This window comes from Cervus elaphus, chromosome 2, assembly GCF_910594005.1.
Source record: "Cervus elaphus chromosome 2, mCerEla1.1, whole genome shotgun sequence".
Classification (NCBI taxonomy): Eukaryota; Metazoa; Chordata; class Mammalia; order Artiodactyla; family Cervidae; genus Cervus; species Cervus elaphus.
The window spans coordinates 33571519-33584397 of NC_057816.1; positions in this window are offsets into that span (position 1 = coordinate 33571519).

Here is a 12879-nt window from a genome sequence, read left to right on the forward strand (position 1 = left end):
TCCCAGGCAGAAGAACATCAGATGAGGAATCTCACCAGGCTGGGGTGAAATGGCATGATGTCTGGGGAGCCATGTACAGTTAGCCATTTCTGGAAGGTGGATTAGGTAGGGAGTGGCAGGGCTTATGAAGCTTTAGAGGTTTTCCTGAGATAATGGAAGGCTTTCAGTGAAGAACAATGTGATCAGATGTGCTTATCTAAATAGAAACAGCATTAACAAACAGGACAGCAGCCATGCCCCAGCTCCACCACTGAGTGTGTGATCTTGGGCAAGTTATTCAAGTCTCCAAGACATACTAGGACAGTGGAGCTAGTAGTTTTGTCTTGCTCTCTTCTTTCTTCCCTACTGCGAGGTGTACCATGAGGAGATGCCCCATGTCCAAGGGCAGAGAAGCCCCAGCAAGATGGTAGGTGCTGAGTGGGAGCCCTGCAGTGCTGGAACCACTTTGAGGAGATACCCCACATCCAAGGGCAAAGGAGAAGCCCCAGCAAGACAGTACAAGGGGTGAAATCACATTTAGAATCAAACCCCATATCAGCCAGAGATGCTCAGAAGGCTGAAACAAACTTTGTGTGCACCAGGACCCGGAGAACCCACAGAGACTGAGACAGAACTGTGTTTGAGTGTCTCCTGCTGAGGTACAGGTCAGCAGTGGACTGTCACAGGGGCAGGGGCTCTGGGTGCAGCAGACCTGGGTATGGCATAAGCCCTCTTGGAGGAGACTGCCATTATTCCCACCATAGAGCCTCCAGAAGTCACACAGGACTGAGGACAGACTTTTGGATGGCACAAACAGACTTGACCTAGACTTGCCTGTGAGTGTCCAGGAGTCTCTGGTGGAGGCAAGGGTCGGTGGTGGCCTGCTGCAGGGCTGGGGGCACTGAGTGCAGCAGTGTGTGCGTGGGACCTTTTGAAGGAGGTCACCATTATCTTCATTACCTCCACCGTAGATTGGCCTCAGGTCAAATAACAGGGAGGGAACACAGCTTTGCCCATCAACAGAAAACTGGATTAAAGATTTACTGAGCATGGCCCCTTTGGTTTTTCTAGTAGTCATGTGTGGATGTGAGAGTTGGACCATAAAGAAAGCTAAGCACCAAAGAATTGATGCTTCTGAATTGTGGTGTTGGAGAAGACTCTTGAGAGACCCTTGGACTGCAAAGAGATCCAACCAGTCCATCCTAAAGGAGATCAGTCCTGGGTGTTCATTGGAAGGACTGATGTTGAAGCTGAAACTCCAGTACTTTGGCCACCTGATGTGAAGAACTGACTCATTGGAAAAGTCGTTGATGCTGGGAAAGATTGAAGGTGGGAGGAGAAGAGAAAGACAGAGGATGAGATGGTTGATGGCATCACTGACTCAATGGACATGAGTTTGAGTAAGCTCCGGGAGTATGTGATGGACAGGGAAGCCTGGTGGGTGTACTGCAGTCCATAGAGTCATAAAGAGTTGGACACAACTGAGCTACTGAAATGAACAGAGCATGGCCCCACCCATCAGAACAAGACCCAGTTTCCCCCTCAGTCAGTCTCTCCCACCAGGAAGCTTCCATAAGCTTCATATCCTTCTCCATCAGAGGGCATACAGATTGAAAACCACAATCACAGAAAACTAACCAATCTGATCACATGGACCACAACCTTGTCTAACTCAGTGAAATTATAAGCCATGCCATGTAGAGACACCCGAGATGGATGGGTCATAGTGGAGAGTTCTGACAAAATGTGGTCCACTGGAGAAGGGACTAGCAAACCACTTCAGTATTCTTGCCTTGAGAACCCCATAAACAGTATGAACAGGCAAAAAATTAGGACACTGAAAGATGCACTCCCCAGGTCAGTAGGTGCCCAATATGCTACTGGAGATCAGTGGAGAAATAACCCCAGAAAGAATGAAGAGACAGAGCCAAAGTGAAAACAACACCCAGTTGTGGATGTGACTGGTGATGGAAGTAGAGTCCGATGCTATAAAGAACAATATTGCATAAGAACCTGGAATGTTAGGTCCACGAGTCAAGACAAATTGGAAGTGGTCAAAAGGGAGATGACAAGAGTGAACATTGACATTTTAGAAATCAGTGAACTAAAATGAACTGGAATGGGTGAATTTAACTCAGATGACCATTATATCTACTGCTGTGGGCAAGAATCCCTTAGAAGAAATGGAGTAGCTATTACAGTCAACAAAAGAGTCTGAAATGCAGTACTTGGATGCAATCTCAAAAATGACAGAATGATCTTTGTTCGTTTGAAGAAAGTAGGGAAGAAAGTAAACTGAAAGAAAGTAAGGAAATTGAAGAAAGTAGGGAAAACCTCTAGACCATTAAGGTATGATTTAAATCAAATCCCCTACGATTATACAGTGGAAGTGACAAACAGATTCAAGGGATTAGATCTGATAGACAGAATGCCTGAAGAACTATGGACAGAGGTTCATGCCATTGTACAGGAGGCAGTGATCAAGACCATCCCCAAGAAAAAGCAATGTAAAAAGCCAAAATGATTGTCTGAGGAGGCCTTACAAATAGCTGAGAAAAGAAGAGAAGTGAAAGGCAAAGGAGAAAAGGAAAGATATACCCGCTTGAACACAGAGTTCCAAAGAATAGCAAGGAGAGATAAACAAGCCTTCCTCAGTGATCAGTGCAAAGAAATGGAGGAAAACAATAGAATGGGAAACACTAGAGATCTCTTCAAGAAAACTAGAGATACCAAGGGAACTTTTCATGCAAAGATGGGCACAATAAAGGACAGAAACAGTATGGACCTAACAGAAGCAGAAGATATTAAGATGAGGTGGAAAGAATACACAGAAGAACTATACAAAAAAGATCTTCATGACTCAGATAATCACAATGGTGTGATTACTCACCTAGAGCCAGATATCCTTGAATGCAAGTAAAGTGGTTCTTAGAAGGCATCACTACAAACAAAGCTAGTGGAGGTGATAGAATTCCAGTTGAACTATTTCAAATCCTAAAAGATGATGCTGTGAAAGTGCCGCACTCAATAGGGCAGCAAATCTGGAAAACTCAGCAGTGGCCACAGGACTGGAAAAGGTCAGTTTTCATTCCAATCCCAAAGAAAGGCAATGCCAAAGAATGCTCAAACTACCGCACAATTGCATTCATCTCACACGCTAGCAAAGTAATGCTCAACATTCTCCAAACCAGGCTTCAACAGTACATCAACCATGAACTTCCAGATGTTCAAGCTGGATTTAGAAGAGGCAGAGGAACCAAGATGAAATTACCAACATCAATTGGATCATCAAAAAAGCAAGAGAGTTCCAGAGAAACATCTATCTCTGCTTTATTGACTATGCCAAAGCCTTTGACTGTGTGGATCACAAGAGACTGTGGACAGTTCTTAAACAGATGGGAATACCAGACCACCTGACCTGCCTCCTGAGAAATCTGTATGCAGGTCAGGAAGCAACAGTTAGAACTGGACATGGAACAACAGATTGGTTCCAAATTGGGAAAGGAGTACCTCAAGGCCTTCTTATTTAACTTGTAAGAAGAGTACATCATGAGAAACTCTGGGCTGGATGAAGAACAAGCTGGAATAGAGGTTTCTGGGAGAAATATTAATAACCTCAGATATGCAGATGACATCACCCTTATGACAGAAAGTGAAGAAGAACTAAAGAGACTGTTGATGAAAGTGAAAAAGGAAAGTGAAAAAGTTGGCTTAAAATTCAACATTCAGAAAACTAACATCATGGCATCTGGTCCCATCACTTCATGGCAAATAGATGGGGGAAGAAATGGAAACAGTGACAGACTTTATTTTTGGGGGCTTCAAAATCACTGCAGATGGAGACTGAAGCCATGAAATTAGAAGATGCTTGCTCCTTGGAAGAAATGTTATGAGCAACCTAGACAGCATATTAAAAAGCAGAGACATTACTTTGCCAACAAAGGTCCATCTACTGAAAGCTATGGTTTTTCCAGTAGTCATGTATGGATGTGAGAGTTGGACTATAAAGGAAGCTTAGTGCTAGAGAATTGATGCTTTTGAACTATGGTGTTGGAGAAGACACTTGAGAGTCCCTTGGACTGCAAGAAGATCCAACCAGTCCATCCTAAAGGAAATCAGTCCTGAATATTCATTGGAAGGACTGATGCTGAAGCCAAAACTTCAATACTTTGGCCACCTGTTGTGAAGAGCAGACCAATTTGAAAAGACCCTGATGCTGGGAAAGATTGAGGGCAGGAGGAGAAGGGGACGACAGAGGGTGAGATGGTTGGATGGCATCACCAACTCAATGGACATGAGTTTTAGTAGGCTCCAGGATTTGGTGATGGAAAGGGAGGCCTGTTGTGCTGCAGTCCTTGGGGTTGCAAAGAGTCAGACTAAGCGGCTGAACTGAACTGAACTGAATTACTCTCTTCTGGGTTTTCCTGAAGGCTGAGCACGTCATGGATGTGGAAACATATGAGAAAAATGCAAAGTATGCTGCCCAGTTACAAAGATATTTTACTCCAATTGTTCCCCCATTCTTCATGAAGATACAGAGTGTGACAATAGGTTGAGAACATGTGTTCCTTGGTTTCTTTTCTGCATTTTTTGTTTGTTTGTTTGTTTGTTGTTGTTGTTTTTGCCTTGACTGTGCTCCAATGAGCCAAAGCAATGCCCTGTATCTCCATCTCATTCTGTCGACCACAAATGTTCTGGCCCCTTCCATCTCCATGGTCTCTGTCTCCCTGTCTCTTTCTTTGATCTGCATCTGGGGATTCATTGGCTGTCAGTGCTGGGTAAGTTGTGAGTAAGTGCTGGGTAAGCTCTCACCCATGAGGCTGCTGATTTCCATTACACCATTCATCTCATGGTACCAAAGTGAGGCCTGAGAAAGATCACAAACAGGCTAAAGTGCTAGTTCTTGCATCTTCAAGTTGAGAATCAAATTTCTGACATCCAAGACTATTGGGAAGATCCAATGAGATACGTAAAGTGTCTGGCATAGAGTATAGCCAATAAAAGACAAAACAAACAAACTACAGAAAGAAGTAGTCATTTAGTGAGCCGTGCATGTGAATATATTTGTATACATTTTAGTCATGTGTCTATGTTTGATCCCTAGGTCAGGAAGATCCCCTGGAGAAGGAAATGGCTACCCACTTCAGTATTCTTGCCTGGAAAATTCCATAGAGAAATGAACCTGGCGGGCTACAGTCCACGGGATCTCAAACAAGTCAGACGTGACCGAGAGACTAAACAACAACAACAAATATGTATAATATAGCCAGGAACTTTTGTTGTTTTAGTAAGAAATGAAATCAAGAAATAAAGAAGCACTGGATGAACCTCCTTTCATCCTGGTGAGGCGATCTGAGTGTTTCCTTGACACTGAGACAGGACTCCATGTTGCATTAGGATTTTCTCTAGTCCAGACCGTTGTCTTGTTTCGGCCAAACTATACCAGCATTTTGGGTACATAACCTCTATAAAGGCATAAATGTTGGCCTGGCAGAGTGAACGACATCAACACATCTTCTAACCACGGGTCCTGGGTGCAAGGTCAGGATGCTGGCTTCTACAGCTTCCTCATAGTTGGGCTATTTGGTTAAGCTCTCAATTGCTTTATTTTCTTGCAAGTATGTTATTATTGTATCACCTTCATTTGTTCCCACTGTGGACTGGCAAGGACTTCAAGACAAGGGTCTCCCCTCCCCCCTCTTCCAGGTGCCTGTATTGATATTTGGAGATAGACTTTGAGATTTCACATTTCCATAGAAATGTCTCCTTTCCTCCCAGGAGTCATCCTGCCAGGGGCAAAGGCCTGGCCCTAGTCCCTGTGAATGGGCTCTTTGAGCTCGGATTGTGAGTGGCTGTAGGGTGGGACTAGAGGACACTGCTAGGAAGGGTACTGACTGCTTGCTTCTTCACAGTGACTTTCAGGATGTCCCCAACTTCAGAAATGGATTTGAGGGTATCTACATCATTAGCCTGTAAACATTCTTACCGGTTTTAGAAGTATTTTACCCCTGAACAATTCTGATTATGATAGAATTTATTTTTGAGTCCAGTATTTGCTTCAATATTGATAACAGTATTATAATGGTAACAGTATTATATAGAATGATTTTGGTAATTAAAATCAGATCAGCATTGAAGTCTGGAATCTACTTCTTATTAACTTATGATTCTAGGAAATTCTCTTAACTTCTCTATGTCTCAATTTTCACTTTTTTTTTGTTTCTATTTTCACATTTTAAAACTAGGAAATGATCACAAAACTTTTTTGAGTTATGGTTTGCCTGAAAACCAACCCCATGTTAGTGTTATATTTCCAAAAGGCATTAAAAATATTTGATAAGTGAACAAGACAAATACCATATGATATCACTTATATGTGTGGAATCTAAAAAAAATATACAAATGCACTTATTTACAAAACAGGAATAGACTCACAGACAGAAAATAAACCACAGGGGAAATGGGGAGGGAGGGGATAAATTAGGAATTTGAGATTAACATAGATACATTACTATATATAACAGACAACAAGGACCTACTGTATAGCACAGGGGACTATATCAATATTTTGTAATAACCTATACAGGAAAATAATCTGAAAAAGAATATACACACATGCACACATATGTATAAAACTGAGTTGCTTTACTATATACCTGAAACTAATACATTATAAATAAATTATACTCTAATTTTAAAAATTGATAAACAATTTAACTTTTTACCACAGACTATCTCAGATACATTAAGCATAGAGTATGTTCATAGGACACAGGAACATTTATTGAAACATTGCTCTCTCTACCAGTCTGTGTTTCAACATGTTTCACTCACTGCAGTTTCCACTTTCTCATTCCGGACACCCATCACGCCCAGGCCTTCTCTTAAAAACCAACCTGTATAAGCTTGCTGGTCTCCCTTTCCTCCTGTTCCTGCCTTCCCTGGTTTTTCCCAGCAAAGGAAGGGAGGAGGGGGAAAGGCCACAACACTTCCAGCCTGGCTAACTGGCTGGAGAGTGGATGCTGTGCTCCCAGAATGGAAAGCTGGGAACAGTGGGGTGAGGGAACCATATTCTAAGGAAAGATTGATCAGTGGTCATGCAGCCTGGCCTGCCCTCTTCCCCTCTGAGCTGTTTAAGCAGAAGGCTAGGAGACAGGGAAATCCTTCCACCGCAAGTCGTTAGAATAGTCCATGAGTGGAGTTAAAGAAGCCTCCATGAGCACCCTGACTGTGAGAAGCTGTGGGATGGGCCATGCTGGAGAAGAGCTGGGAGCGGGGAGGTCTGGAAGAAGTTGGCTAAGGTGTAAATGTCCTCCTTCATCAGAGAACCAAATGCTAGAAGGATCTGCTGCCCTGGCCAGGCTCCCTACAGAACCCTCCTGTGTGCCCACAAGAGAGCCAGTGTTGGGGTCCCCACCATTCAGCAGGCATGCTTGGCCTGAGAAGTTCAAGGTGGAGATGATAACATAGAAACCAGCTATGTAGGAGAAACTTGCTTCATCCCACCTTGTATTCCTTGCCTTAACCTGTAGGAGTGTGAACCTGCCACCTACCAAGTTACTTAGGCAGGAGCCTGGCTGGCCCATGCAGAGAGAAGATGGGGTGAGCATTTAAATATGATATGAGATTGAAGTTTCAAATTAGCTGAGGGCATTTTTAGACCCCAAAGCAGAAAAATAGGGAATCTGCCAAAGTTGTCATTAAGGGCTGGGAAATGGACATGTGACAACCTGGTTGAAGGAAAGGATTAGAGAGAGAGAAAAAAACAACAACAACAACAACAAAAACTGTTTGTGTTTGTGCCCTGCTGAGCTCAGACTGTTCAATAAGCCAGTTGTGTCTGATGAAATTTCCTTTATCCCTGATACAACAATATAGATGAAAATGTTCTATAAGCTGTAACGTACTATACAAATATTGGTTATGATTAATAATCATTACAAATAGGAGTAGGGAAATAACATGAGGCTTTTCTTGAATTCTCTCCATGTTATTGCAGAAATCCAAAGCTTGAAAGCACTGTTCCTGGTCTGGCTGGTCTGGGGAAGTCAGCAGTGTTTCAAAATACCTAGCACGTGGCCACAGGGGAGCCGGGTGAGGGAGCGGCTTTCTGGACGTGGCCCAGGGCTCTGGGAGGGCAGGGGGTTTCTCACTTGGCATCCTAATGACATTGCCATTCTGCAGACACCCGGGACCCTTTGATGATTTCTTTTTCTCTTATCCCTCATCTGGGTGGGTAGCCACACTTTGCAGCTGTACTTCTGAAATGCCCTCACCATGAAGTCTCTCTCTCTGTCTCTATGCAGCGCTCCTATAGGGCAGGAGACTCAAGCTTGATCCCCGGGTCAGGAAGATTCCCCTGGAGAAGGAAAGGGCAGCCCACTCTGGTTTCTTGCCTGGAAAATTCCACAGACAGAGGAGCCTGCCAGGCTACAGTCCACGGGGTCGCAAAAGATTCAGACCCAACTTGGAGACTAAACCAGCACCCACCACCTCTGAGTCCATAATGAAAACAGCGAGTGTCAGATACCCGTCATGCCTCCTCCCACTTGCCCATCACAGCAGCAGCCCTATGAAGTAGACGCTACGTTATCCCCTCTAAACAAATGAGAAGATGAAACTCGGAGAGGGGCAGTCACTTATCCAAGCTCACCCAGCTAGTGGGCGGCAGTGGGCAACCCTGACTTGGTAGCTTCACCCTAGCGCAGGGTTTCTGCACTTTCTCCATATCCATTCATCGTTCCCTCTGCTGCCATGGTGCTCTTCCCCAGTACTGTGCTGGCTCTGTCCTGGTGAGAGTCCTTCCAGGGCTCTTCAATTCCGAAGACAAATTCCACATCCTCGGGTTGGTGGTCAAGGGTGTCTAGGAACCACCACCTATCTCCTTCAGTAGCTATACTCTGTGGAGCCCTTGGACTGTGCGATAGTTTCTGCATATCTCTGTTTATTTTTTTTCCCCAACTTGACCTTTCTCTTGTACTTCTCATGGGTCATCTGTGTCCTTCTCCAAGTACTGGAGAAATACTATCTGAGTAATGCCTGACCCACACAGGCCTCTCTGGTTCTCCAGCAAGAGGCAGTTATGTGGGCTGGTGAAGGCAAAGCTTCAGGAGCAGATGGATCTGGGTTCTTAGGTCAGCTTCAGCCTGTTTCTAGCTGTATTTATTATACCAGGACAATCACAATGAAGGACAGGGAAACCTGGCGTGCAGCCGTCCATGAGGTCACAGAGTTGGATACGACTTAGCCGCTGAACAACAACAGCCATGAGTTTTAGTTTCCTCATCTGTACAGAGTGGTAATTATGATAGAGGCTATATGAGGATTTACTCAGCTGATGCAGGCAAAATGCTTAGCATGGTCCCCAGATCATTTTAAGCCCTTCATTCATTCCTTCAATATTTATGGAATATATTGTGTGCCAAGGGTATGCTAAGTTCTAGGAATCAATGATCAACAAACCAAGTCTAGTCCCTGCCCTCTTGCAGGTTACAGTTTAACTGGTGAAACAGACATTAACAGACCAAACATACTTATTTGGGAGGCTTTCTGAGGATGTTCCCTGAGATCTGGCTAAGTAGTATGGGGGTTACAATGTCTTACATATTGTGTGATCCTGGGTGATGTGTATTGCTAGTCCCATCTTACAACTGAGGAAACTAAGGCCTGGAACCTTTAAGAGATTATCTCAGGACCATTCAGACAATGAGTGGATACAAGTCTGGAACCAGATTTGTCTGACTTCAAACACTAAGTTCTGTCTTCTATGCCTACTTGTTTTGTGTTACTCTTGGGAACCTCACTTCTCTTAAAGAGTTTTCTGTTTTTCCCTTTGCATGATTAGATGACTAAGTGAATGAATGAATGTATGACAAAGCATTAATTGGTTGAAAGTATAACAGAAAACCTCACAGGCTAGAGGAGAGTTTTACCTTAACTTAAATGGAGGTACCCGGTCAGCAGCCATCCTTCTAATCCCTTGAGGGTGGGAAGTGGATTTAGACCTGCCAGAATCTAAATGTTTAGCAGTGTTAATAAATATCTTCTGAATAAATGGATAAATATATCAGTTTTTGTGAGTTGGCAGCTAAGGAGTTAAAAATAAAGACAAGACTGTCCTATCTCCCCTACCATCTAGCCTCAATCTAATCAAACCAATACTACCGTTATCAACTTCAGACTTGGAGAGGGGGCCCTATGAAATATATCTTTATAAGTAAGAATTCTATGCTTTAACAAAAAAAGTCAGGGAAGAAAAAAAAAAAAAAAGAAAGAAAGAAAGAAAAAGAATCGGCTCTAAGGAATCAGCTGCTCAAGATGGTTCAGGAAGATCCCCAGACCTGGGCGGGGAGAGGGCAGCTGAAGTGTTGCTGTTTGCCTCGAATGCTACTCTTCCTCCCCCAGCTCAGTACCTTCTTACTTGGTAAAAAGAAAAAACATTCAGCTTACACTGGGGGAGTCTTTCAGAGTTTACAGAAAGCTTTCACTTTCATGATCCCCACTGATCCAACAATGACTCCCAAAGAACTGGGGTCGTCTCTCCAATGTAAAGATGAGAAAATTCAGACAGGAAACTATGAGTAGCGGCAGAGTTGTATCACGCTTCTGTGGGGCTGCCAGTCTTTGTGATCACTTTACATGAAGCAGATTCCACTTTGTTATAACGTTCTTGAGAAGAAACACAAGCCGGCCATCTTGCCTTGTCTAGACTGGATGTGGTTTTCTTTCAAAAGCGTGTGTGTGAATTGGGGATGGGAGCCCGGGAGGAGAAGAGGGTCGCCCCCCACCAGTGGGAGGTGGAATTTCACTGCAGAAAAATAACCTCTAAGTGTGAAAATCCTTGCATCTCTGCTAGACAAAGCAGCTTTTAAAGATGAAGAGAGGTCTAGCCCATTAGGTAACAGATCTTTCTAGGGAACTGTTCTGTTTGGACAACTTGGCACTTGTTATGGCTACATTTCCATGAGAATTGAATCAACCAACTCTCTGAACAAAATATAGGCAGAATGTTCTGGCAGAAAGAGCACTGGATGGGCGTTTGGTGAGCCTGGTTCTCACATTGCCTCTACCACTGAACCCATGGTAGCATTCCTTCCCATAGCCCTTCATTTAGAAACCATCCCAAACTATTCTGAGACTTCTCCACTCCACCAGCCTCCTGCCTTCCTTCTAGGTTCTGCTTCTCTTGATTATAATTCCCAGACTCTAATCCATTGGATTGGGATGTTTGTCTGAGCTGGATATAAGTTCCTTCTCCTGGGCTTCGCTGGTGGCTCAGGGGGTCAAAAATCCACTTGCAATGCAGGAGACCCAGGTTCAGTCTCTGGGTCAGGAAGATCCCCTGGTAAAGGGAATGGTTACCCACTCCAGTATTCTTGCCTGGAGAATTCTCTGGAGAGAGGAGCCTGGTGGGCTACAGTCCATGGGGTCACAAAGAGTTGGACACGACTGAGCAACTTTCACTTTTTCACATCCTGGTCCTTGGCTATGCAGGCTTGTACCAGGACCTAAATTGCCATATGTCACTGAGGATATTTGCTCCTGAAGCAAGCTCTAGGAAGGCCAGTTGACTATGTTTCTATATGTCTAATGAACTCTTTCATTTCTAGGTCCTGAGCCAAAGAAAGTCATGTGACCTCACTGTCCAAAAGATTAAGACCATACCTTTTTGCCTCAGACCATTTTCGGTCAAACTGAACTACTGTAAATCACTGTACATTTTCTTTCTTTTCTTCCTAGGGGTTCTGACACTGAGCTCAGAGCAGTGACTAACTTTAGGGATCAGATTCCTGCTGCTATGAGGCTAATTAAAATTCCAGGGCCTGAAGTGGCTTTGTTTTCCTTGCTGGGTAGAAAGAGAAGGGGCTAAATGCAATTAGTCTAGCCTTCTTTCCATTCCCTCCCCAGGTCTCTCTGACCCAGAAGATGGGTTTAGATGAAGACAGAGGGATAACAGGGTAAATGAGAGAGAAAATAAAGACAGAGTGACGAATGCAGAGAGACCAATTCCACATGCTCTGTTGCAGAAATTGACACTGGGGCAACAACACTCGAAAAATAACCTGGCCTTGAACAGTCAGAGCTTGAAAACTGCTTAGGTCCTTTGACCAGTAATTCCTCTTCCTCATGTGGCCTAAGGACCTGATCAGAAATGCAAATAGAGCTTTATGTACCTACATGTGTATTACAGGGCTGCTTATTATAATAAATAATCTAAATGTCTGATCTGGGATTGGTTATGTAAATTATAACCTATCTGTATAGGATGGGACATTCTGTAGCAATTTAAGAGGATGTTTATGAAGGTATTTTCATGGCACGGGTAGATGCTTATGATGTAATGTCAAGCGAAATCAAGCAGAACAAATTTTGGAAAAAAAAAATCCAATAATAATGTGAAATACTAAGAAACATTCTGGGAAGAATGTGCCCACATATTATCAGCGGTTGACTCTTGGATGGGATAAAATTTGCTTTCATTCTCTAATTGTTCATAATGATTATATAATTCTCTTATAATAATAATAAAAAAAAGGGGTACAATGAAAGAGACCTAAACAGCTCTTTTCTTCCTTGAAGTCAGGAATGCTCTGGATGTCTGCTGAGCCCTTGAATCTGTAAGTTTGCCTTTGGGCATCAGGCTCTTGCCGCTAACAACCAAATCAGAAGAATCCTATATTTAATGGCCAGATAAAGATGGTACCAATAGTGACGTTCTGAAAGTTACAGCATCATCTTCTCTAAGAAGCCTTTCCTGGTCAAGTCAGGCACTTCTTCCAGTGCCCTGATCCCTCAGGTGGCCCAACTGTGTTTTAGCACCTAAAAGATTTTGTGGCATTTTAGGCATGGGCTGTATTTACCCTGTTCATTCATTCATTCATTCATCCATGTATTCACTCA